The 23,117-nt window shown below is 38.5% G+C and overlaps 1 pseudogene; it reads right to left on the bottom strand.

Moving 5' to 3' along the window:
• Nucleotides 1–1,125: 1,125 nt before the first annotated feature.
• Nucleotides 1,126–1,298, bottom strand: LOC121498405 (annotated as a pseudogene).
• Between the last annotated feature and the right edge of the window lie 21,819 nt (nt 1,299–23,117).

Below are 23,117 nucleotides of genomic sequence, written 5' to 3'. Positions count from 1 at the left end.
TTTTGTGATTCCTTTCCTTTGGTTCAGGAGCCCAGGAGTACTTTCCTGTCTACACATTCTTCCTATAGGTGAATTAATGGATGCACTCCATTTCTTATCTAATCTTGATGGCTTGGAATTCATTTTACCTGTTAAAATGCTTTGAGTATTTTAATTGGATCCAATAACTTTTTAGGTGAGAGAGAGTGTGTGCATGTGCATGGGGGGAGGGACAAAGAGAGTAGGAGAGAGAATCCCAAGTGGGCTCCATTCTCAGAGTGGAGCCCTACACAGGGCTCGATCTCATCACTCTGAGATCATGATCTGAGCAGAAATCAAGACTCAGATGCCTAACTGACTGAGCCACCCAGGCACCCCTGATTCATTAACTTTTAATTTTAGAGTTTCTCCAATGCCAGTTCCCATTACTTAAGAGGTAGAAATAAGTATATCCCTGTATGCAAATAGTACTAGTGTGTCTATATTAGACCACAGATTTATTTGTAGCAATAAATATAATTCTTGAGTCTAATTGCTTAAATAATGTACATTGTTGTCTTAGAACCTTATGAATGATGAGGAGGAATTAAAGGTAGGTTTGTTTCACAAAAAAGAGATACAATTTTACTTCCTGGGTCATATTTCTGATAACATACATGGCAATTTTCTAGGTATTATGATCCTGTACTAGATAATACAGTAACTAACAAGGTTGAATTGAGCCTGGTTGAAGTCTCTTAAACTAACAACAAAGGATGACCTGACCAATACATTTAATTGTTCCTTCCTCTGTCATCTGCTATCCAACATCTATCTTCCAATTCTTTGTTTTTTTTGGGGGGGGGGGATGGGAGGGGCAGGGGAGTGACACAGTGGAGACAGAGGGAGGGAGAGGCTGGGACTTTCCTGGGGTGTGGCGAGGCTGATCCTGAAGGACACATGCACATAGGTCAGCTCACGCATAACGATAGACACATGCATTCCCTAGTAGAAGGTAGGTCTTTGGAGCTCCGGGCTACTTGGCTTCCTGCTGGGCTCCTGCTGCTAGACCACCGGCAAACCACTGGACCTCCCCTGTGCATGCTCCATGGGACTACTGCAAAAGCTAGAACCAGCTGCCATTTGCACTGCTACCATTGTCCCTGAGGGGGGTGCCCCGTTCCTGGAAGTATTGCAATGCCAGGTCCATGCAACGGGTGGCTGGAGCAGGCTCCTCTTCCAACTCCTTGCTCCAGAAATCCACTTAATATATTATCCTTGGATGTATCAGATCTTAAACTCATAAGAACTTGATCTTAGCCAAAAGGCCAGGAAGTGATTATCTTCCAATTCTTAATCCCAAACTCAAATGTGTCAATCTTAGATTACCAACTCTGAAGTATGCAAGTATAAGCATGTTTCATTATCTCAAGACCTCCTTCGACTGATAGATATTTCTGAATCGTCAACTTCTTCACCTTCACTGGTAAGCATATCGGGCAAATGAGATGATTGAAACTCCCCGAATTCTGGTTTATCTTCACAAGATATTTGTAACAGATGTGGCTTAAGACTCTTTCACAATGCCTACATTAGCCAAAGCAATTGCCACTCAAAGTTGTTAGGGATTGCGTTTTTAAAACAAATCATCTGAAATTGCAAAATGACTCTCTAGTGTTGAAGATCTATGAACTTTGTATGGAGATTCTCTGCAGTAGACAATGATTTTTCAGTTTCAGTAAAAAAAAAAAAGATATTGAAGAAGACTTCTCTTTGGTAGTCTCAGTGTTTCTTGAAAAACTATACTAATAAGTGCGATTTTGACTTTATGACCCTCAAGCCTGGACTTCTGCATTTGTTTATAGTCAAGTAACCTCCAATTGGATTAACCTTGTTGCGGATAACTATGTACCCTGGATAAAGCATAAGAAAAAAAAAAAAAAAACTATGTGAGGGCATTGGAAGGAAAGCCGAAGCAGAGGGATCCAGGAGGCAATTTGATGCTGGGAGAAGGGAACTGTGTGGTGTGAGTTTCCTTTTCTTACAGCTTTGAGACTATTGGCGGTCCCCATCTGCATCGTGTTCAGCAGTTACAACTCAGTGGAAACCCCCAGATGTCTTGGCGTGAGGAATGACTTGAGAGTTTGCAGCAACCAGAGCTGCTGGAAAATGAGAAGGTAAAGCAGAGTCAGATTTTTTGGGTACAACCTTTTAGTTTGTTATTGTGACTAATGGATGACTCTGGTACAACAGGTCACAGTGAATATCTATTGGGGAAATGTGCTACACCAAAATAGCAAGAAAGATTATAAATCAGTATAATTAAATATCCACACTGATGACTGTCCAATAGCTAAAATATATGGTACTTCATGTGCTGAGATAAATGCAATCTTCCCTTCTCAAAATACAAAGGATGCATATATATTTAAGATTTTAGAAACAGACTTCTGATTCTGTACCTATAACTAATCTTTTTTCATATGGTAAAGCAGTGTGGAAACACCCATTTTAAAGGGTAAGGTCTTGCCTTACCCTTTCATTCATTGCCTTACCCAATTCATTGACTAGTAAACCAGTGTGGCACTTGACTTTACAAAGGAGATTTTTTAAAAAAGATTTTATTTATTTATTCATGACACACACACACACACACAGAGAGAGAGAGAGAGAGAGAGAGAGAGAGAGGCAGAGACATGAGGCAGAGGGAGAAGCAGGCTCCATGCAGGGAACCAGACGTGGGACTTGATCCTGGGTCTCCAGGATCACACCCCGGAGGAAGGCGGCGCTAAACCGCTGAGCCACCAGGGCTGCCTTACAAAGGAGATTTTTAAAAAATAATCCATCACTTTTTCCTCTGCATTTTTAACATCAACACACTGACGATCCTGGCTGAGCCACTCTGTTTAAATTTCTATCATGATTTCCCTCGTGGATCTTGAATTTTTCATCTACTGACTGACTTGTCCAAAGAATTCATCAGACGGCACCTGTCTCTCTAATTGACCTGCTACTCTGCTTCCTAACTTGATTTAATTACAGTTCTTTCAGAGCTTCTCTTGTTTCTCACTCACATCAATTTAGAATTTATGTCTTTCGTTAATATACAAGTCACCATCCTGCATGAGGTGGCATCCACATGGAGGGGAGTGCAGGTTGAGGGCTAATAGATACTTAACAATTGTTGAATGAATGAATGAATGAATGAACAGATGCATAATTAAATTTCTTATGAAAAAAGCAGGCCATGTTAAAGAGGATGGAAAGGAAGTTATTTCACTGGTCAGAATTTTCCCTGCTACATTCAAGCAACAGACTTAATCTATCAGAAGAGCTCTGGAGGATTCCTTGCCTCCTTTTCTTTGGAATATCATATTTTTGGTCTTCAGGGAAACAACAGAACTGCACCTACCTCCTCCCACCTTGCTGAGGAGGAGACAACAGGCTGAAGACACACAGACTGGTTCAAATTTTGGTTCTGCTACTTGTTATCCATGGAACCTTCTGCCGGTGACTGACCTCTGCTGAATCTGTCTCCTGGGTCTTTAAAGAGAATGGGTGGCCCTGGGGATGAAATGAAACAAAAAGACATTTCTAGTCAAATAATACCTGGGGCACAGTAATAATTATAGCAGTCTTGTTGAGTTTTCCTATGGGTTAGGCAATTTACACACATTTTTAAAAAGATTTTATTTATTTATTCATAATAGACACACACACACACACACAGAGGGAGAGACACAGGCAGAGGTAGAAGTAGGCTCCATGCAGGGAGCCCCATATGGGACTCGATCCCGGACTCCAGGATCACACCCTGAGCCAAAGACAGGTGCTAAATTGCTGAACCACCCAGGGATCCCCGGCAATTCATACACATTATGTCAGATAATGCCCACAGTTGGTAGGGACTATCTTTAGGTTCATTTAACGGAGAAAAACAAAGATTTAAAATGTGGTCATTTGCCAGCCAGATTTCTGTAATTGGCCTGCAAAGTCTGCATCTGTCACCACTTTCCCACGCCACCTCCTTGAGAAGAAGTCAGGAGTTGAAAGTAGTTATCACCATCATCATCATAGTGTGTAGGTATCTTATTTATGAAACAGTGGAGCATCACATATTCTTGTTTTAAAACATGACTATAGTCAACTACATGGCACTTGGGAGACGGGATTGGGAAGTGTTTGAGGTTACCATTAACCCAAAGTTTGTCAAGATCTCTCTGTGATGACATGGCCTTTATGAAGTCAGCAAAAAGCTGCGTGTTCACAATACATGAACCAGAGAATTTTTCCCCCCAAAGTACTGTTTTTTAAACTGCCTGCTAACTCCATAATTTAAGAATTTATGCCTGTATGTGTCATAAAGGTGTTTAGAATATGCTTAAATCAATAAAGATAAATATTCCTGAGAGTAGCCATATTCAGAACATGACTTGTTTTTAAGATCTCAGCAAAAACAGCTCCCTCCCTCCCCCCCCCCCCAAAAAAAAACACCCAGTGTTATCTATAGGACACTGTCAACATGGAAACGTTAGGGGTTGGGTCAGTCATGGTAATGTTTGAGATTCTGGCTGCAGGATGTCTACTTTTATCTGATAGACTGGATACCCCAATAAAGGGCTGCCCTTCCACTTCACCTCTGCTTGGCAAATGCATATAAAAAGGGATATCCTGAAAAGTGACATTTTTTAGAGACATTACTGTTCATTGGCTTTAAGGATTGCTTGATAGAAGACAAGCTCTTGCCCTTTAACTCCACCACCATGCTCCGAGGCTGGATCCATCAATTTTCTCTTTCCATAAAGATGTCTTAGCTGTCTCTTGAACTAATTTATGTTTCTGTTCTTATTTGGCAATTTACTTTCCTGGTTTAACATCCCAAACAAACAAAAACAGCATTTCTGGAATTTCTTCACTGTCCTTAATTTATAACATCTCTTAAAGTTCGCATCACAGATTCTATATGGTTTCTACTTCTTTATCAAATGATCCAGTGCCTTCCTAATTTGCAACGTGCTGTGGTGGGAGCATTTCCTGTCACCATTAGAAGCTCAGTGAGATTGTGTGTTAGTGGTTTTCACGTGTTAGATATGGAAATTGAAAATATTGAGATTAGGAAGAGAGTCTTCTATAGCTTTAGATTTCTAAAAATAAATAGTATGAACTAAAAACCATTAATGGGTCAAGATTATTGTATTGCTTTCAAATACAGAAAGAAGTTTTAGACTGGTATCGAAGTGGTGGGTTTCTATTTTAATCATATTTATGAGCACCTTCTCTTGACCCCTATTTATTAAATTTATAGTATAATTTGTACTTCTATGTAGGCTCAGTGAGGCCAGGGAGGTCAAATATATCATTAAAAATTCTGAATTTTAATCTTGCAATTTACATCTGACACAGTTGAATATATGAAGACATGAAGCAGCGTTTTTATAATTCTAGTTTTTTTTTTTTTTACCTCTGCAGCATGATTTCATTGTAGTATAGATAAGCCTTAAATGGTTGTTAAGAAGATGGTCAGTATTGTTTAGCTGTTGCAAACAGCAAAACAAATATACCCTGAGCTTTCTCAATAAAATCAAATAAAAGTATCAAGTATTTGATTTTATTTGGGTACAGAAGAATTACTTCGGATGTTGTTAGATTTAAAATGTTTACCAACATATCTTAAGGCTAAAGCTTGTGATGTATGTGGTTGTCCTTGTCGGTAAAAGGGTGTTTCTTTAAAAAAAAATTTTTTTTAAAGATTTTATTTGTTTATTTGAGAGAGAGAGAGAGAGAGAGAGAGAGCATGCAGAGAGGAAACGGAGAAGTAGGCTCCCCGCTGAGCAGAGAGACTGAAATGGGGCTCCATCCCAGGACCCTGAGATCATGACTTGAGCTGAAGGCAGACAGTTCACCAACTAAGCCACTCTGGTGCCCCAGAAGGTGTTTCTTTATTTTTTCCCTCAGTCTAACTGAAATTGTGAGGAAATCCAGACTACCAATGCCAAAAGGCACACAAAGCAATATAATGGGTCAGGTTTTCTAAAACAGTGGCTACCTGGTTTGGAATAACTAGGGCTTGGAAATCTGTATCCTTATCTTCCTTTTATTTGGATCCATCATTTTCCCTATTTGACTTACTGAATCATTTCAGAGTTGTACATCTTTGGCTGCAAGTTTACTGGTCCAGTGATGGACCTCTGATGTTAGCTAGGCCAATTAGAATCCTTCTTTTGGTTTTCGCAACTGGTACCAATGAAAAGAATCCATTCTTTGCTAGTAGTAGTAGCTGAATGGGGTATGGTTCACAGGTGGTTAGTGGCTGCGGTAGACAGACTTTATGGTGGCCCCACAACCCTGGTTCTGGTTTTCATGTGCTCATATAATCCACTCCCTCTGAGTGTGAGCAGGATCTATGACTTGCTGCTAACCATTGAGTATGATGAGGATGATGGATGCCACTCTTGAGATTATATTAATAATCTAAGAGCCCATCTGGGGCTGCCTAGAATGCTAGGAATTGGCTACTCATAATGGTATTGGTTTAGATAGATACATTAGAATCTTTCCCTAGTTTAAACTGACATTTTGAGTCAAGAATAGGCTAAATTTAAAAGTAAACATATAAATAGCTAGACCCTTTTGACTTAATTTAATCTTGTTTCATTTCATGAATTTTGGTCATTCAAGTGTATAAGACTTATGGCAAGCCCCTAGCCCCCTTTCTTTTTTTTTTCAGATCAATTTTCTAAAATTTTAGTCTGAATACAATTCATTTCAATTATCAAAATTACTATGTCCTTGCTATTCAGTAAATAGCACTAATTATTTGGTTAAAAAAATTCCTAAATGCCTTTCCTAGGCTCCTCATACACCATAGATAACAGAAATATTGTGAAACACAAAGTCATCATATCAGCATAAACTATGAGAATGTCATTTGATTCTACAAAATTACTCAATAATATTATAGGCTTGCAGTTAATTTTATGGTTGTTACTCCTTTTATTCCTGCACATAACAGCATTGCTCAGCTGACCCTTTCTTTTTCCTCTTTGGTCCAAAAGTGCTAGGAGTTGTCTATTCATGGTGATTCTGGCACAGTTGTCCTAACATCAAAGTTATTCTAGAAAGACAAATCTTGATGGAAACCAAAGAAACGGATCAACAAAAATCTCATCCTGAATTGCACTGCATGGAGCCCATCAATGTAATGGACATAAAACTGGAGAGGGTGGGGTATGGAGACTTCCCAAGTACGTTCTGCATTTGGTTACACTTTCTGTGTTGAAGTTTGGTTTTAAGGATGATAGAGGGATGCCTGGGTGACTCAGCGGTTGGTCTGCCTTCGGCTTGGGGCATCATCCCAGGGTCTGGGGTTCAAGTGCTGCATCAGGCTCCTTGCGGGGAGCCTGCTTCTCCCTCTGCCTATGCCTCTCATGAATGAATAAATAAAATCTTAAAAAAAAAAGGCAATGAGAAAGACATAAATTGTTGAAGATCATCATCATGTATTGATTTATGTATTCATTTGAAGATTGTTTACTTAACTATTCAACACAGACAGATGAAGCACATGCTTAATAAATACTATTTGATGATAAACAAATGGGAGTCTGGAAATTTGTAGAAGAATTAAAACTCATGATATACATAGATGTTTTTATATGGATCCTTTCCCTTTCTTCAGTTGATAAATACTTTCCCTCTATGTGTTATCAGGTAAGTCCTTATGCAACAGGTCTGTCAGATCATTGTGGACTATTTTTATTCCATTTAATAGATGTGGAGCTAAATATAACATCACAGAAAGGGTTACTCAGGAGATCTCCAGTTGTGTTCCCTGGGTACCACATATCTCCTATCTCAGTGGATGCTCTCACAACAAAGAAGAAACTTGAATGACCTTTGTGGAATTTAATAATAAACATTAGTGAACTGTAAAAGGCTATAATATATAAAACTAGGCAAAGAAAGGGATAGAGAATGGAGAGAAGGTCAAAGGAGAGGAAACTGCTTGCTGATTAAATGATTAAACTTAATCATCCCAGGGTAGACTTTTCCCCAGCAAACTTGCCCTCCTCAGCCCATCTCCAAAGTTTTTCTCTGGACAGCAAGATGAGAAGCCAGGCCTGGGGTCATCCATTAACTAAAGACGTGTCTACGGGGCTCAGGCTCTGTGCCAGTCACGGTGGTAGGTACCAGACATTTGACATGGAGCTGGAACAATGGCTCCCCACAGGCTCTCAGTGAGAAGAGATTAGCAGAGAAATAAACAAGCAATTGCAATGAAATAGGATACAGATGACAATCAGAGAAAGGTAAAGGATGTTAACAGAGGTCATCAGAGGGGAGTAACATCAGATGACTGGGGAGGGGGCATGGAAGGCTTCTTGGAGGAGGAAGTAAAACAAAACAAAAAAAAAAATGATTTCATTGCGGGACAGAAGGCCTGGAGGGAGATTGTTTCAGTGCCCTCGGAGCTGACCCTGCCAGAATTGTTGGCTAAACCCAGGAGAGACTAGCTCCAGCCACATTTTGAAGGACCTTGAAGAATTCCTTTTCCCTTTTAATGAATCAAGTATTGTGATTTTTAATGGTTCCCTTTTATCCCAACATTTTATGAAACTTTTATTTAGTCTCTTTTTGCTTAGGCAAATGGATAGGTTCCAGTGTTTACCAAATATCAGAGCCAGAGATGCCCAAATTTTTATCTGACTTTTGTCAGACTTGAGAGTACTATATGATTGTTCACTTAGCAGCAGTCTCTAAAGAAGAAAATATTGCAACACATGCTTGAGGTTTTTTTCAATTAAACTTTAAATGAATGCAGAAATCTGGGTGCTTACTCCCTTTAAATGGTTTAAATTTTAACAATACATTTTGCATTGTGCAATAAAGAACCAGCTATAAATGCAATGAATATTTGTTTATGATGTCTTGGTGGTAATTGGGTTTAGCAAGGCATGCAGAGAGCAGTTTTCTTCAGATGACTTATTGGAAATGTAAAAGGAGGACAAGTTTCCTTTCTACAGGCAAGCTTCCTTTCTTCAATCCCAGCCATGGTATTATGAATAAATTGCAGCTCAGATTTAATACCGAGCATAAAAGACCCTTGTCCCAGATGCATGGACATAACTTATAATTACTATACTATGTAAAGTATGCTATTACTATTTGACTTACATTTGCTATAATTACTGGGTATTATTCTTCAAGTAGCTAGGAATAAATGATCATTAACAGATGATGTCCTGTGTAATTCTGATATATGATAACCAGCACAAATTTATTCTTCCCTCTGGAGGTAAAAGGCTTAGCTTATAATAACAATTTAAGAATGGGTGGGGGGATGTTTAGAATCTGCTTCCTGAGGGTTCCCTGAACATGTTTTGCTGCTTCTATAAAATTCCGCTAGTTTATTTATTTTCCTTTAACGTGTTTTTATTATTATTATTTTTTTTAACAAGTGTGTGTTTTTCTAGTTAAGAATCATGATCCATCAGAACTACTTTGCCCCAGCTGTGGTTCAACTGTTTTTTTATTGCTGTAGGACGACATTCACAGGATGACACACAATTGTCTTTAAAGTTAGAGATTTCATCCATGACAACTAGGATGCTTTTTTTTCCAGTGACTGAGTTTTCACCTTCAAATCCCAGAGGTCACACAAAGGTAATGTTTTCCTTAAAACATACCTACTAAAGTGACCTAAGCCTTAACATAAACAAAATCTTTTAAAATGCAGACATCCGAAAAATCCAGGATTTCAATCCTGGCTCCCCTGTTTGAATATGAAAAGGAGAACAAGACATAATGAATTTCCTTTTGAAGCAAGACTTCTAACCCTCCTTTTAATGAAGTAACTTAATGTAATCATGCCCACCCCCATACATATCCTTAGCTTAGATTTCCTTCTTTTAATGGAAAAAAAAAATCACTTGTCAACTCTAAGTACTAACTCTTATCAATTATCATCTCTTTCCATAGACGTGATGTGTTTCGACTGTGTTGACTATTAGGTCATTAAAAAGGGGAAAAAAGAAAATTCCAATCTTTCATGGCCTAAACTTTCCCCAACAATATTCTCACGGCAATGCAAACATGCCTTCTACTTCTCTGACAATTTTGACTCAGCTATAAAAGTTGGTGAATGCATGTTGTCTTAAGATATGATTAAAACAGATAAGGAAGGAGGATAGAAACTAATGTTTGTCAAACTCCTACTATGTGTTGAGTGCCTTTATAGAAATATCTTCACTATCAGTCACTTTGGTTTTAAGAGGAGGATTTAGAAAGCCTGCACACTTAGTCTCATTTCTTAGGTGACTTGTAGTTGCCTAAGCTTTGCAAAGTTCTTGCAATCATCCTTGTAAATTCTCTGAAGGGCTGTTTGTCTCAAACTGGAACTGCCCAGACATGATGGACATGGAACCATAAAATCTGGATGGCCTGATTCATTGCAGGCTATCTTAGAGGTGGAACCTGTGCTTCCAGTTTCTGGATCTGAGACCAACTGAACGAGAAATGGCATTCACTGACTCTCGCCATTTAAAATAATTCTGCTATATTTCTATTGTACAGGCTTTAATTCCACAAACAGGAACCATAACTCTGAAGACACTTGAGAGGGATCTCCCAGGTAAGGAAAGATCACTATTACTGATTTTGATGCCACTTGAAAGAAGGGCAACAAATTTTGTGTGGGGGGCAGGGAGGAATTGCCTTAATTCTTGCTCTTTCTCTCCTCTCCTCCTCCCCTCCTTTTTAAATTGAAGTGTAATTAACATACGGGTTATGTTAGTTTCAGGTGTGCTGTGTAAAGATTCCACAATTCTATACATTCCTCATTGCTCATCCCTGTTCTTTCACTTCAAAAAATTTCTTTTGGTCACAAAAAAGTCCATATTTTTAGAAAGCATAGACGTGTAAATAAGAAAATAAAAATTAAATGCAATGTTGCCACCAGGAAATAACTACACTCATTTAGCTGTAGCTGTAAATATGTATTAAAAATTGGAGTACTAGCCTATGTATTTTAAAGATTGGGATCATAATGCAAGCAGTACCAACTGAAAAACCTACTTTGCCTGAATCTTAGGGTTTTTTTTTTTTTATCCCCATTGTAATTAGAAAAGCCTAAAATTTGACCTGGCAAGCTACTTAGTCCCAGAGGGAAAGATTTCTTTGTTTGTTTGTTATGCATTACTGAGAACATCTCCTGGTACTCTTAAATGTACTTGAAAACATGATTTTTCATGGCTGCTTAGTGTTTAGTCCTATGGACATAACACAGTTTATTTAAACATCCCCCTGTTGTTGGGCATTTAGTTTGGAACCAGTTTTTTGTTATTGTAAGTGATGCTTCAATAAAAACTCTTGGAAACCCCAAGAGTAGCTTCCTGGTGTGGTTTACTGCCATGGCATAGGGTCTAGCATACTGGCCAGCACTCAGGAGTGCCCAATAAGCATGTTTTGAATGAATTATTCATTTTTTTGAATCTCTTTTGATTTCTTTGGTACAGATTTCTAGAAATGCAATTACAGGGCCAACGTTAATAAACTTTGATGAGGCTCCAAATAGGGACCTGCAATTCACAGCTGCAGTAGCACCCAGGGGCAATGTGACTTATCGTTATGAAAGCTGATGAGTAAATGGAATTATACACACTGTATAATAGAAACATGACCTCAAGATCCTCCATACAAGATTGGAAACACTTCTGACCTTCCCATTCTACCAGCCGATCTAAACCAATTCAATTTCTTCTCCCTTTTATAAAATATACTCCAATGGTTTTTTAAAATGTCTCCCCTCGAATTCCTGCAAATTCTATACTTCCCTTCCAATATATTATTTAGGTGTGTGTGTATGTGTGTGTCTGGCAGGTATTTTTGGCCAGCATTTCAGATGGCATGGTCTGATTTTTTTTTTGACCAGACTTCAGAGTCCCTAAAGACAGGAGTTGCAGGGACTGAGAACACACATGATAAGGCTCCAATATCTAATTGCTCTGTGACTCTGTGCAAGTAACTTCCCCCTCAGTTTCCTCATCTGTCAATGCAATTAATGATACCACCCTCTCATGAATATTATAAATATTAAATGAGAAAATGTACATAAAGAGCTTAATAATGACCAGCATGTATTAAGTGCTCAATAAATTTTGGTTCTGTTACCATCTTGATCTTGTCTGGAAGTGTAGAGACATTATTTTGGAGAGAATTTCTCCACTTAGTAAGCTGGACATATGACCTCTGGGATCAGCATTTGCTGTCCTGTCAGGATCAAATAAACACACGGGAAGAGAATGATATAATATGTCCCAGTACTTACGTTCTTACCTCTAGGATGTGTGCTACCATTGACACCCTACTCTGGGATTCTCTCAGTGCTTCAGCAGTAATCTGTAGTCAGAAAAGTGAAAACATACAACAGGATAGTGTTTTAAGTTCTCAAGCACCTCTGGAAGTATACCTCAAAACAAAGCACTTGTTGGACACAAAGCTGGATGTAGATTCGAGACCACTCTTTCACTGGGGGAAAACATCCTGTTGGCAATTCACCTGGCTTTCTTCTTTAAACCATTCATAATAGCATATTTGCTCACTTTGTATTCTGGTGATATTTATTGCTTAAACCTGTTTGCCAAGACTTGGGAAAGATTTATTACACACGAAAATCTTGTTCTCCCTCTTTGCATTTGCTGTCAAAGTACACCACCACTCAAGAACCAGGTCCCCTTTAAAAGTTCACTTAGCTTGTGGATCCTTGTCAGACTTTTATCCCAAACACCAGTTACAGAAACCCAAAATGTGACCTGGAAAGCCAGATAGCCTTATAGGGAAGGAGCTACAGTTCTCTTGGCCCCATTGATTTGTCAGTGATATTTGGGAAGTGGAAGCGTTTTTTTATTTTGTTTTGTTTTGTTTTGTTTGTTTTGTTTTGACAAAATAAACCAAGCAGTGGTTTGGTAGTCTTCAAAAGTTGTATTTCACCACAAAAAAAAATAATTTCAGAAAAGGCTACCAAAAGCTTTGGTATCAAAAATGCTAGAAAACAAGGGTAGGAAAAGTTGGAAAGCATCTATAATTTTTTTTAAAATTTTTATTTATTTATGATAGTCACAGAGAGATAGAGAGAGAGGCAGAGACACAGGCAGAGGGAGAAGCAGGCTCCATGCACCGGGAGCCCGACGTGGGATTCGATCCCGGGTCTCCAGGATCGCGCCCTGGGCCAAAGGCAGGCGCCAAACCGCTGTGCCACCCAGGGATCCCAGTTGGAAAGCATCTAAAGGTAAGTTTTTAAAATTCAGGATCCATATGATAATAAATAATAAATAAAATTCAGGATCCATATGATAATAAAGGTTTAGAGGTCAAATCCTGGATTTTACATTTTTATATTTTGCTTTATAGTGAGAACAAAAACTAGACCTGGATAAAGCTTCCAGAGGTCTGATTCCTCCTATTACTATCAAGTAATCACTTTTCCAGTGAAAAATTTGTAAATGAACAGAAGGGATATGCATGTGTCCAATGTTCATGTCATAGAGTAACTGCTAAAACCTCTAAGACACACAGATTGAGAGATTTAGGGGGTCGCTTACCACCTGCTAGAGGAAAATCCCAGTGTGTCTCTAAGATGCAACATTAGGAGTGTATCAACCCTCTAGTAATACCCATACTTTCTCTCTTCCACTTATTTTTTTCCTTCTTTTATGAAAAGAAGCATCACAAAAGCAAACACCAGTTTGCTGGGAACAGAGTGGTCACTGTGTTGGGGACATTTACCTAAGGAAAGGGAAAACAGAATAACAGGACAAATTTAAGCTTGCTGGGTTTTTGTTTTGTTGTTGTTGTTTTAAATAGATAATCTGGTTGTTGTTGACAAAAATTTTCCTGAAGAAGAAATCCTTATAGAGAAATAAAACATCAGGGGCATCTGGGTGGCTCAGTGATTGAGCATCTATCTGCCTTTGGCTCAGGTCGTGATTCCGGGGTCCTGGGATGGAGTCCCTTATCAGGCTCCCCATAGGGAACCTGCTTCTCCCTCTGCCTGTGTCTCTGTCTCTCTCATGAATAAATAAATAAAATCTTAAAAAATTAAAATAAATAAAAATAAAACATCAAAGTGACATGGCAAGTAAGCCAGTCTTGACATTGTTGCTACGCTGTAGGGAAGGAGAGGAAACTGCTCTGGGAGGTAGAACCCAGACAAGGGGAGAAGACAAGATGACCCGCATGCCGAGTCTCTCCGAGACCTTTCCATGTCCATGGACCTGGTTATCAAGGGCTCTTCCTAAACAGCACTGGTAACAGGCACCCACCCCAATCCTTCATTTCAGAAGTGTGCACCTAACACTACACAGAACATACCATGTGGGCTTACTGAGCCTTGTGTGCAGAGACACAGCCTTTGTCTTTTGGTTTATGGCCAGGCTTAAAATTCTGGATGTTAGAAGGTTAAAAGAAGCAGTGACAATTACTGCGGGGGTAGTGTTTGCCACCACTTGGCGACGGTACAGCGATAAGAACACTACAGCCCCTTTGGTGCTACCTCGAAGAGCTTCAGTGTAGTGATGCCACTCTTCACCTGGTCTGAAGATGACAGCATTCAGGCCCAAAGGGGCAAAATACTGGTACTAAAAAACCAACTCAGAATCAGTCTGAACTCTCTCAAAACCTGTCTTGGATGTTTGATGAGTTGAGGGTTGAACCTCTTCTCTGCCGCTCAGCTGCACAACTGTAGGCTTAATGCTCCAAACCCGGACCCTTTTCTGTGAAATGAAGAGAATAATGCTGCCTTTAAGAGTTGTCTTAAGGAGCAAATGAAATTGCCTGAGAAATGAAATCTGTGAAGGCCAAGTGCTTCCCTAGTGCCAAGTAAGTAATTGGCACTCAGAAAAATGGTGACAGTTACAACCATCTCCCCAATGGCTGCCTTTCCTCAGTAGAGCTGGACCCTTGGGTTGTGGGTCTCAGAAAAACATCTTGTTTCCTTAATTATATATCATTCAATTTTTAGGAAATGGAAGTCTTCTTTGGAATATTAAGGAAGTCCTATCGTGACCATCAGACTGCTGCTATTCTACACTTTGAACATGAGGAATTTGCTTATGAAGGAGCTGAACCTACACCTTTGCATGGTTGGGTGGTCATGGTGTCCATCATGGCGTGATGTTTGGTGATGCCATGGCCTCTGCTATGGTTACTGAACACACTTGTATCTATCAGAAGGACTTCTGGAAATCAGTGTACAGAATCCAAAGATGTGAGGATCACACATTATGTTTTATTGGGGGAATACTCAAATTGCAAATCATGTATAGAGAGGCCAAGCCTCTGTTAAAAACTAACTTGAAATGGCATTCTTTGGAGATATCAGGGATGTTGTCTTATAGAGAAAGTCATATGGGGAAACCCGCAGAGCATTTGGTGAGAAAGCAGAAAGAGGGGACTCTCCATGGAAGATTCTCATTTGGCTTTGGCTAAATTAGAGACACTGACTCATAGCCTCTTCCTAACTTATCTTTTTTTTGAAAAATGTAATAAAAACACAAGTATCTGGTGTTCTTGGGCTTTGCTATTGTTATTATTTTGTAAACACAGAGGATTTGTTCATACTTTGTGAGACACTGAATTAATTTTCCATTCTTTCCCCATCACCTTCCACTTAGGCTTGTTAATCCTTTTGACTTTGATTATTGTAAACATTCATAAAATTAACATTTTAAGTGGTCATTTTTTATAAGTATCTGTTTAGTTTACAACTGCAAATAAAGCTTAGGAAAAATCTTTCTAATAGCTGCTATTATTTTTTACAGGGTAGAAATAATGTTGCTTGCACTTGTAGTGACATCAAGTCAATGGTATTTATTTTCTCTGGATGACAGGCCAGAGCAAAATGAAACTGTCCTTTCTAGTTTGGAGACTTACCATTGTGTTTGGGATTAAGTTCAAACTCCTTGAAACTTGTCTTTCTCCACAAAATTGACCATGTTGTTCTTTGTAACTATACTAAACCCTGTAAGGATGTTTATATTGCATTTGTACAATTTTATTATACTTATTTGCACATATCTTTAGTTCTTTTTAAATTTCTTTCAGTAATATTTTGTAGTTTACAGTATGTAAATCTTGCATTTCGTTTGTTAAATCTACTTCCAAGTATTTATTTATTTTGTTGCTATCATAAATTGAACTGTTTTTTGAATTTTGTTTTCAGGTTGTTCATTGATAGTGTATAGAAATACAATTGATTTTTATATATTGATATTGCATTGCAACCTTGCTGAACTGATTTATTAGCTCTAATAATTTTGGGTGGATTCTTTAGAATTCTCTGCATACATAAATATATACAGAAATGTGCAAATAGTTTTACTGCTTCCTTTCCAATCTGTATTCCTTTCCTTTTTTTTTTTTTTTTTTGGTCTAATTGCCAGAGTTTTTAAAAGTATGCTGAATGTTGAAAAGTATCCTTTGTTCTCTGTGAACATTAAATGAGTTATTTGTTTGTTTATTTGAAAGGTAAGAAATGTTATCTTAATTTAAATGTCTTCCAGTCCTGAAGACTAATTTTTTATATGCTTATTGGACATTTGTCTTCTTTTTCTTATTAAAGATTTTGTTTACTTTAGAGAGAGTAAGGGAGAGCACAGAGGGAGAGGGAGAAGCAGACTCCACACTGATCAGGGAGCCTGATGCAGAGCTTGATCCCAGGACCTCGAGATCATGACCCGAGCCCAAGGCAGACACTTAATAACACATTGAGCCACCCAGGTGCCCCTGAATATTTGTATTTCTTAGGAAGTTCCTTCTTTTATCATCTATCCCCATGTGTCATTTTTTTCCATTAGTTGGAATTTATATATTAAGAATAATCGCCCTTTGGTGGTGAAATAAATGATACTATATGTACTCTGTTGTAATTTCATTTACATTATTTTTCTGATACATAGATGTATTTATTATGTGTCTATGTTTCCTATTTGGCAGTCATTTGATCTGTAGATTCAACTAAGGGTGTCAAACCTAGGAGGTCTTCCTCTACTTCCTCAACTTGTGATTATATCACAATTCACCCATTATGGTGGTTGTTCTGTAAATATGTTATTTTTGAGAACACGCATTTGAATACTCAAAAATATTTCAGATATGTGAGCTCATAAGCCTTTATGATACACGGAGCAGACTAGAACCGCTTATGGAAAGTGTGTTGTCAGGTGACTCCCAAGGCTGTGTTTCCTGCAGCCTCCTTTCCTGGGCAAGAGCTGAGAACATTCCCCTAGATGAAGTCTTAGCAGTTTGCCTCCCGGTCAATTTCCTCGGAGAGAATGCCACCTTTGCTGACTCTAATCACAAATACAATCCAATTAAAAGCTATTATGTTAATGTGAATAGAGAGGGAGATAAAACAAGACAGTGAAATGTTTCATTTAGGCCCAAATGAGTTGATTTCTCAGGGCATAAAGAATCCCCTTTAGGTTGACTGCTGCAGTGACACAAGAAACATGCAAACCAAGCTACTGATTAAAATCTGGGAAAGAGAGATAAAAGGTTTATCAGTGTGACAAGGGCTGGTTGATGGACTATTAGATGACACGTTTGTATGTTTGCTTTAAAACCTTTTGGCTCCTGTCACATATTGTCATTGAAAAAACTGCCCTGTTCCGGTAGGTTCATACAGCGCTTATCTGGAAAACAAAATTGATGTCCAGTGCCGTGACAATGACAGCATCATTTCTCTATGCACATACCACTTTGTATATTTGATGAAGGTGGCCTAAAGGAGGAAGTTATAACAATAAGAGTTGTTGACTTCTTTCCCAGGGTTACTGAACTCAGAGTATTGCTCTTTGAGAATAACAATCTCCATTGAAGAATAGAGAAAAAGTTGACTTTCGAAGGTTGCATTCTTTTGTTCCTTTCAATTTTAATCACATTGCTATCTGTATGGAAGACACAGGGGTTTACATAACCAATTTCCCCCCATGGAATTACATAACCAATTCCTCCCCATGGAAGGGAAGAAATTAACATGGGTTATATTAATTCTTAAGTAATTTGGTTTGGGGTCTGTATCTCATCCCAATACCACATAAGATCACAATTTCCAGTAGGTTAATGAAATAGATTTGTCATGTGAAATCTATTCCATTATGTATCATCTAGAGCATATTTTCCATTTGTTTTTTATCTTCTCTGCTTTTCTGAGTAAGATATTGTAAATTTCCTGAGGTACCAGAAGTATGGTAGCTGAGGTGGAGACCACAGTTGTCTACTGAAATCAATTTTACTTCATTTTGATGTGAAACAGAGGACCCAGGCATATTTCTGGAAGGCTAGACTATACCTCCCAGGCACCCTTGCTTCCCTTGAGGCCCTGAGACTAGCTAGGTTCCAGATAGTCAAATGTTAGAAACAATGATAGATGTCTCTTCCCGATCAGACCCATCCGTATTTCCCACATGCCACTTCCATGGTAACATCTGGTGGTTCTGTTGAAGATCTAAAGAAGACTGAAGAGTATTTGTAACTAGAGACAAAGGAGAAGATTGGGAACATGATGAAGAGGGACAAGAATAAATTTGAAAAAACATCAACGACAAGGAGGAGAGATACAATGACAATTTCCTGAAAGTTCTGTCACACAAACATAACTCACTGAAAAATATTCTGTATCAAAAGTTGTTGTGTAATTTGCTCCTGAATCATAGATTGAGATTGAAAAACACTTCCTGTTGACTGACAGATAAAAGATAGATAAAAGTGCTTTTTAATAGCTAAAAATACCACTCATTTTGTGTCCTAATTTCCCTCAGTACATTAAAAAAAAAAAAAACTCAAGTCTTATACAATATCTGAAGATCTCACTGCTTCTGAGTTGTACTTTAATTAATTTTGAAAAGTAAAACCAAATTTGCAAAGGGGTGTTTGAGCTAGAAGCATCAAATAGTACCAGTGAATGGAATGCTTTTATTTGTCATTTCCAGATTTAATCCAAAAATTTTAGATTCTCTGTTGGAATGACAATGTTGTCATTCACCTTTTGGGTCTGAAATAAAGCTTTCTTTTATTTATTTATTTTTTTTAGTGGGTGGGAGGAGGGGCAGAGATAAAAGGAGAGAGAGAATCTCAGGCAGGATCCATGCCCAGCACAGAGCCCAACATGGGGCTTAATCTCAAGACCCAAAGATCAGGACTTAAGCTGAAATCAAGAGTCAGACTGAGTCACTCAGGTGCCCCTAAAATGTTCATTTAAAATACCCACCCCCCGTGAGTGATAAGATAATCTTATAGATTATCTTACAGATCTTATTATCTTATCCTTAATCTTATAAATTTGGATTGTAGTCAGCCCCGTGTGACTCTGAGTGACACTAAGAGAGGAAAGCATACATATGTTTGTTGTTTATTCAGCACCTGGCATATGTCTGTCATGTAGCAGGCACTCAAAAGATTTTCCTTGACCAACTACCTCAATGTATAAAAAAGCAGGAAACCATCATCTGATCTTGCCTTTCTCTGTAGACATAGAAGCCTCAGCCAAATATTGAAGAGAAACACCAAGAAGAGACAGCTTCAAATTTGAAAGGGATTGAATGGCACTTAGATTTACATTCATAGCATATGTCAGGAAGGAAGAGCTTTGCAAGAGTTTGCTGCGGAAGGCATCAGTAGTAAGTTTAGGTCTGCTGCTCCCTGTCAGAAATTGCTACCCAACTTCTGTTTTTGACTGAAGTTTGATGATACCTACTTGCTTCCACTAAGATTTTAAGCAAGCACACACGTGGTAGTTTGTTTTGCTAGCACAGTGATGATGTAATAATTCTTTCATGCTGAAAGGGGTCATTGGTACAAAATGTGGAGCAAGGCAGAGGTGGGCTTAGCATGCATCCAACCCTGCTAAACAGTGATCTGGGAACATTTGTCTTCAGCTTTCTTAGTGTATATGCTATCAGTGTTTGACATGGGACATTCAGGTATGGGGGCTAGCCAAAGACATTTCGAGAAGAATAGTCACAGCCAGGCTAAAGCTCACTGGGTAATTCTGGTTTACACTTAAGTTCATTGATTTACTTATTCACTCACTCACTTACTCATCCATTCAAAGTTATTTATTGAGCCAGAATTTTAGAGCAAATATATCTTTGCCAGGCACTGCATAGTAATATTCAGGAAATTATAAGTTCAATGTCATTGCACTCAAGTTGCTGTAAGTCAGGCAAAGGAAATATCCCTGCTACTAGACGGAATTTCTCAGGACCATAAAAAAATGTATAAAAAAAGAGCTAAAGAAGTTTGGAAAAGTTGGGGGTGTTGCCTGGTATGTAGGGTTTATATGGAAATAAGTGTTTGATAATAATATATACATCAAAGATGTCCTCAACACACTATTGAAGGGCAAAGAGGACACTATCAATATACCTATTTCCTTCTTTCCATCCCTTCTGCACTGCACAAATCTGGAAAAGTATCTCTCAAGCTCCTTAAACACTTACCTCCTAACTGTAGTTCAAAATAGTGTTCCATTCTGTACATGGAAAAAAAAATATGGTGAGGGAAATATCTAACTTTGCACATTTTTATAATCTCCCTTTACCACAATAATGGTTAATATCTGTCATTCATAATATCAATATATATTGCATGAACCATATCCTAGGGTGCTTGTGAATGCTATATACACTATACTTGGTGATGTTCTGTGTCAGAGCACCATGGCGCCCTTCGTTGGACAGGTGACTGGTAGATACTGAGGAACTATTATGTTCCTCATATGCAAGGCCTGATTTGGGCTGTCCCGGAAGAATGTGAGTGAGGTAAAAATCCGACTGCTGTTGACTCTACTAATCACATAATAACAGAGCATAGGAAGTTTTAAAGGTGCAATGCGATACTTGCAAATTGCTTCACAAAAGGCCAACTGTCTCTTTTGGGATTTAGGCCACTGTTTTAACAAGTTTGAGTAGATCTGCATTCCTAGTGCCCTGCCATAGAGTGCTGATCCCACTCTACCACTGAAAGGATATGCACTGCAGAAATTGCTATCAAAATGGGAAGGTGCTATGTGTCTACAGGTTATCTTTATGTGGCTCACTGCACTGCCCAAGGGATGGGGAACTGGTAGATTTCTTAGAAGTCAGATGTATAAGGAAAAAAAGTGAAGGCCCAGAGTGCCAGCTCAGGTGTGTCACAATATGCTGGAGGACAGTACAAAGGAAAATTAAATATTCTTCACCACATGAAGAAGGAAATCTATACTGTCTCAAATTTCTACCATGTGTATAGGGCAGAGAATGAACAGCTAAGAGCCATGGCAAGTAATATATACCGTATAATTAAAGATGAGTTGTTATTTGTCCCAGTCACCTAACTTTAACTTTTGGTTTCATTCTTAGACCTTTCTGAGGGCATCTATTATAAAGTCATAGAATATTAGATGTGGAACTGTCCAGTTTTCCCAGCATCATTTATTGAAGAGACAGTCTCTTCCCCATTGTATGTTCTTGCCTCCTTTGTTGTAGATTAATTGACCATATAAGCATGGGTTTATTTCTGGGCTCTCTATTCTTTACCATTGATCAGTTTGTTTTTGTGCCAGTATTACACTGTACCATACGATCCAATAATCCCACTACTAGGTATTTACCCAACGAAAACAGAAACACTAATTCAAAAGATAGATAAACCATTATGGGGATCCCTGGGTGGTGCAGTGGTTTGGCGCCTGCCTTTGGCCCAGAGCACGATCCTGGAGACCCGGGATCGAATCCCACGTCGGGCTCCCGGTGCATGGAGCCTGCTTCTCCCTCTGCCTGTGTCTCTGCCTCTCTCTCTATCTCTCTGTGACTATCATAAATAAATAAAAATTAAAAAAAAATTAGATGCACCATTATGTTCATAGCAGCATTATTTGCAATAGCTAAGATAAGGCAGCAGCTCAAGTGCTCATCAATAGATGAATGGATAAAGAAGATGTTGTATATATATATATATAATATATATAAAATACATACAAAATATATAAAATATATATAAAATGTGTGTATAAAATACATATATATATATATATATAAAATGGAATATTATCCAGCTATAAGAAGAATGAAATCTTGCCATTTGGAATGACATGGGTGGACCTAGAGGGTACACTGCTAAGAGAAATAAATCAGTCAGAAATAAATACCAAATGATTTCTATTATACATGGAATCTAGGAAACAAACAAACAAATAAACAACCCCCCTCCCCTCAAAAAAGCAGACTCTAAATACAGAGAACAAACTGGTAGTTTCCAAAGAGAAGGTGGGTGGGGTAATGGGTGAAATAGGTAAAGGGATTAAGACGTATAAACTTTCAGTTATAAAATTAATATGTCATGGAGATGAAAAGTACAGCAAAGAGAATATAGTCAATAATATTGCAATAACATTGTGTGGTGACAGATAGTGACAACAGTCATTGCGATGAGCACTGAGTAATGTATGGAGTTGTTGAATCAATATGTGCACACTGGAAACTAATATAACATTGTATGTTAATTATACTTTAATTAAAAAAATTAGATCTGGAAGAGGCATTAGAGGTCACCCGGTGCAAAGGGTGGGTTAAGTCCTTTGAATGCAACTGGTCCCGTCTTTCTTTGTGAGAAATTTGGAAGCTCTCCACCAACAATCTGGGGCTTTTCTCTGGTGTTCTCTAGCCTCACAGATACCATGCTTATTTCTGTTCTACTGCGGCTACACCACATAGATGGGGAGAGTCTCTGTGAGACCCTCTCTTAAATGGCTCCCCCGATTAGGTCAGGCCCACCCAGGATAATCTCCCTCTTGATGAATACAAACGCTACTGTTTAGGGACTTTAATTATACATGAAAAGATCCTTTCCTTTTGCCATATAACACACTAACTGTAGAAGTTATGATGGTTAATTTTATGTGTCAATTTGACTGGGCCAAGGGATGCCCAGGTAGCTGATAAAACATTATTTCTGGGTGTGACCTTGGGAGTGTTTCTGGAAGAGATTAGCACTTGAATTGATAGACTAAGTAAAGAAGATCCGCCTTCACCAATGTGGCTGGGCATCATCCAACCCATTGAGAGCCTAAATAGAACAAAAAGATAAGGAAAGGTGAAATTCTTTCTAGAGCTGGGATGTCCATT

This window comes from Vulpes lagopus, chromosome 8 (assembly GCF_018345385.1).
Source record: "Vulpes lagopus strain Blue_001 chromosome 8, ASM1834538v1, whole genome shotgun sequence".
Classification (NCBI taxonomy): Eukaryota; Metazoa; Chordata; class Mammalia; order Carnivora; family Canidae; genus Vulpes; species Vulpes lagopus.
Note: the sequence above shows the minus strand (reverse complement) of the source record. Positions and strands in the feature narration are given on the sequence as shown.